We start from the raw sequence: 5,386 nt of genomic DNA on the forward strand, positions 1-5,386 counted from the left end.
TCCAGGACTCACGGGGGATTGGCTGGCCCGGACCTATGCCTGCCCCAACTTCATGCAGATCCGAGCGTGTCAGACCACTCACACCATTGGCTACTGCAGGAGCCTTGAGTACGACATACCAATGACACAGCTGCCCGCAATTACCTGAGAATATAAAAGGCTGAGGATTCTTCATTCGAGGAGGGACTTGTTGATTCAAACAGACTGTGTCCCTCCTGCCTTTGCCATTTGAGCCTTTGTTTTGAGTTGCCTCCCGTGAGATGTTTAGATGAATAGTGTTCTACTGGTGTTAGTAGTGTTACTTGAGTTGTTTGTTATGTTTGTCTAAATTCCCTCTATTGCCTAGTGAGTTGTTTCACTAACGGTTTTCAGTTGTGTTAATAAACCTCATGTTTTTCTTTTTATCTAACCTCCTGGTCTCTGGGCTCATTTATGTTACATCCGCTGTCGCCTAGCAGAGCCGGGTCGTAACATAAGTGGGGGCTCGTCCGGGATCCCTCATAGGGGGGTCTTTGTTCCTGGGAGGGGGGTTAAAAAAAAAAAAAAGAAAAAAAGAGGGGTGTTTTAGGGTAGCCTTGCCACTAGGAATTACGCACTATGTCGGCCATGTTTTGTTTACAGCACTTTATAGCAGGCCCCATCTCTTGAGATTATCAATAGCTGTCACAAAAATGATTTGCTGCAGATTATGGATCACTTTCAGCTGCAGGTTCCAAAAACCTTCCGTAAATGTGATTTAAAAGCTTTAGTGGTGGACAAGTTGGTGGGAGCTGGTGTGCTTCAAGTGGCTGTTTCGCCTGTGGTCTCTGGTGTGCCAAGCCAAGCTGCCGTAGTTGAAGAGGGCCAAAATGGTTCTTGTGGGGATGGTGAGGGGGATGAGCGGGGAAAAACGCCACGCATGCTTCCTCGCTATGATCCACTCTCTTCTGGGAGTTCAGAAGGCAGAGAAGGAGCTCGGCTGAAGGTGCGGCTGGCACGTCTCCAATTGGAGGCTGAGGAGAAGGCTCAGAACAGGCGGGTTCAGCTCGAAATAAGAAGGCTGGAGATAGAGGCAGACAAAGCCGTTAGGCTCCGAAAGCTTGAGCTGGAGTCTCAGTCTCAAGCCTCATCTGTCTCTGCTGACAATTCCGGTCCCACCTCCTCGTCCGCTTCTGCTTTTAAAATCAATAAGTGCATTTCTTTAGTGCCCACTTTTAGAGAAACTGAGGTTGATACATACTTTGCAGCATTTGAATGAAACGCTGGCGCGCTGCAGTGGCCTAGTGAGATTTGGCCTCTTTTGCTACAGTGCAAACTGTCCGGCAAAGCCCAAGAGGTGGTGGCTGTGCTTTCTTTAAAGGACAGTTTAGATTACTCGTGCGTTAAAAAAGATGTTTTGCAGGCATATGAGCTAGTCCCCGAGGCCTATAGGCAGAGGTTTCGCCAGCAAAAGAAGTTGCCAACCCAAACTTATGTGGGGTTTGCAAGAGAAAAGGGGGTTCTCTTTGATAAGTGGTGTGTTGCTTCGAAAGCGAGTGACTATGACGCTCTGCGCGAATTAGTTTTGTTAGAGGATTTTAAGAAATGCAATCCTGAGCGTATTGTGCTATATTTAAAGGAACAGAAAGTGACGTCACTCGCATCTGCTGCTGTTCTTGCTGATGAGTTCGTGCTCACTCATAAAGCCTTGTTTACTGGCAGTGAGAAGCCACGGGTTAGCCCTGTGCAACAGGCCCACACAGCTAAAGTGTCGGGGTCCAGGGAAAACCGTGAATGTTTTTACTGTCATAAAACTGGACATGTGATTGCTGACTGTTTAGCCTTAAAATGCAAAACATCAAATGCTCAGCAACCCAAAGGGGTGGGTTTTGTAAAAGCTGAGGCCTGTCATGAGGTCCATGGTTGTGGTGGTAAGGTGCCAGACCCCTGTTTTGAACCATTCATTTTTGATGGCTCAGTATAGCTAACTGACAATCCATCTGAGTTAAAACCTGTGCGTATTTTAAGGGACACTGGAGGTTCTCAAACTGTCATCCTCTCAAGTGTTTTACCGTTTTCTACTGAAAGTGAATGTGGTTTTAATTCTGTTCTACGGGGGATAGAGATGGGTTACGCTCCCAGACCAGTTCACAGAGTTTTTATTAAATCAAACCTTGCTACAGGATTTTTCCCTGTTGCTGTTTGCCCGGCCTTGCCTATAGAGGGTGTGGCCATGCTGTTGGGCAATGATATTGCAGGAGGGGTAGTGCTCCCTCATCTGGAGGTTTTAGACAACCCCCTGAATCAGAAAACCACTGATGTTTCCATGCATCCTGGGCTGTATCCAGCCTGTGCGATTACTCGAGCACAAGCTCGTAAAGATACTGATATTGCCCTCTCTGATTCTGTGTTGATGTCCTCATTTTCCGAGGAGAATGATGTGCCCACTAAAAGAAACAATGTTCTGTCACCCCCAGACTCAATGAAACCTGAGGAGCCTGATCCATTTCCTAAAGTCTCTTCGCTGCCCTTGACTAGAGACCAGCTGTCAGCAGCTCAATTAGCTGATGAAACACTACAGAGCTGTTTCAAACGTACGGTAAGTGCTGAGCAAGACGAGAAAGAGCAACAAGCCTATTTTGTAGAACATGATGTTCTAATGCGTCAGTGGTCTCTCCACCAGGTGCAGAAGGTGCAGAATGGAGTAAAGTCCAGCAGATTGTCGTGCCCTCTGTACCGGCAGAAAATCCTGGCCCTTGCCCATGAAAGCCAGTGGTCGGGACACTTGGGCATCACGAAAACATACCAGCTACTATTAAAACATTTCTTTTGGCCTGGTATGAAGCGTGATGTTTCTGAATTTTGCAATAGTTGCCATGTATGTCAGATTGCAGGTAAACCTAATCAGGTCATACCCCCGGCTCCGTTGTGTCCCATTCCTGTAGTGGATCAGCCATTTGACCATGTCATAGTAGACTGTGTGGGTCCACTACCTAGAACAAAATCAGGAAAGCAATACCTTCTCACGATCATGTGTGCAGCTACCTGTTTCCCCGAGGCTGTCCCGTTACATAAGGTTACAGCAAAATCAGTTGTTAAGGCATTGACAACATTCTTTTCAGTGTTTGGCCTGCCAAAGGTCATACAGACTGACCAGGGCTCAAATTTTCAATCTAAGTTGTTCAAACAAGTGGCTAGCACTCTAGGTGTCAAGCATGTCGTGTCCTCTGCTTATCATCCTGAATCGCAAGGTGCATTAGAGCGGTGGCACCAGACCTTAAAGACGATGCTACGCAAATACTGCCTGAAGTCTGAAAAGAGCTGGGATGAGGGTGTTCCATTTGTGTTATTTGCTGCCCGTGACGCTGTGCAGGAGTCACTTGGTTTTAGTCCTTCTGAACTGGTATTTGGCCATAGGCCACGGGGACCCCTCAAAGCTCTGAAAGAGGCGTTTTTGAGCCCACATGGAGTTTTCGAAGTAAATGTAAGCAGTTATGTAAAGCACTTCCGTGAGCGTTTGAACCAAGCCAACGCTCTGGCTAAACAGCACCTTGCCGTTTCACAGGGAAAGATGAAACGCCATTATGATAAGGCTTCTGTTAAAAGAACCTTTCAGGTGGGTGACCAGGTTCTTGTGCTCTTGCCTGTTCCAGGCTCAGCCTTGTCTGCTAGGTATAGCGGCCCCTTTAAAGTTTGGGAAAAGAGAGGGGAGACAGATTATGTAATTTACACTCCCGACCGCAGACGCAAAACACGCGTCTGTCACATAAACATGTTGAAACTGTACCATCCGCGGTCAACACCAGAGCCTGCTGGGTTCTGTGCTCCTATTGTAGCCTCAAGCCACCTAGAGGAAGGAGGGGTGGATGAGGTTGATGGTTTAAAACTAAGTTATCCCACCTGTTCTAGACCCTGTCTGTCTAACTCTGAAATGCTGAATGCATTGCCGAGTTTTCTTGAGCATCTGTCTTCAGAGCAGCAAGAAGACATAACTGCCTTGATTAGGGAATACACCTGTTTATTCGGGGATGTGCCAACTTGCACTACAGTGCTAGAGCATGACATTGATGTCCAGGGAGCTAAACCTCAAAAGCAGCATCCTTATCGAGCCAGCCCCCATAAGCGCTTGCTCATGAAACAGGAGGCTGACTATCTGCTGCAACATGACTTAGCGAAGCCCAATCAAAGCCCCTGGAGCTCGCCTTGTATAGTGAAATCTAAGCCAGATGGCTCGCCCCATTTTATTACAGACTTCCGGAAGATGAACTCTGTGACTGTGGCTGACTCACATCCTCTCCCAAGAATTGAGGATTGTGTGGACAGTATTGGGACTGCTCAGTATGTCTCCAAATTAGATCTTCTTAAAGGTTACTGGCAGGTCCCTTTAACTGAACGTGCCTCTAACATCTCTGCCTTTGTTACACCTGATGATTTTCTACAATACACAGTCATGGCTTTCGGCATGTGTAACGCTCCTGCCACCTTCCAGAGGCTAGTAAATAAAGTCCTCCGTGGCCTGTCCAACTGCAGTGCCTACCTAGATGATCTAGTAGTTTACACTGAAACATGGCAAGATAATTTGGAAACGTTACACTAGGTATTTCACCGTTTGGCTCAAGCTACTCTAACTCTCAACTTAGCTAAGTGTGAGTTTGCCAAAGCTACAGTGACGTACTTAGGCAGGGAGGTGGGACGCGGACAGGTCCGGCCCATTGATGCCAAAGTGGCAGTGATTAAAGAGTTTCCCACACCTACCACCAGGCGTGAGTTACGTAGGTTTCTAGGGATGGTGGGCTAATACAGAAACTTTTGTAAAAATTTCTCCTCTGTAGTCAAGCCTTTGACTGATCTACTCAGCCCAAAGGTTGAGTTTATATGGTCAAGTGAGTGTCAAGATGCTTTTAAGAGTGCGAAAGCCCTCCTCTGCCACACACCTGTGTTAGCTGCACCTGATTTGACGCGACCATTCAAACTTGAGGTTGATGCCAGTGCTGTCGGGGCTGGGGCAGTGCTGTTGCAAGAAGACTTGCTGGGTTTGAACCACCCCGTTTGTTACTTTTCCCGCAAGTTCAATAAAAATCAGTTAAACTACTACACCATTGAAAAGGAGACCCTGGCTTTGTTGTTGGCTCTTCAGCACTTTCACGTGTACCTGGATCCAGTATGTTACCTCTTGTTGTGTACACCGACCACAACCCATTCGTGTTCCTTGCTCGCATGTTTAATCATAACCAGCGCCTTATGTGCTGGGCTCTGTTGTTGCAGCAATACAACTTAAGTATTCACCATAAAAAGGGGTCTGAAAATGTTTTAGCTGATGGTCTGTCCCGCTTGTAAACATGTTTTACTGTGTTTGTTCTTTGTTGTTGTTCACACTCTGTAATGTCTGCTTCTGCCCAACATAGTTGGTATTTTAAGGGGAGGGGTG

The sequence above is a fragment of the Pundamilia nyererei genome, unplaced genomic scaffold (genome assembly GCF_000239375.1).
Source record: "Pundamilia nyererei isolate P.nyererei 1_Seehausen unplaced genomic scaffold, PunNye1.0 scaffold00599, whole genome shotgun sequence".
Classification (NCBI taxonomy): Eukaryota; Metazoa; Chordata; class Actinopteri; order Cichliformes; family Cichlidae; genus Pundamilia; species Pundamilia nyererei.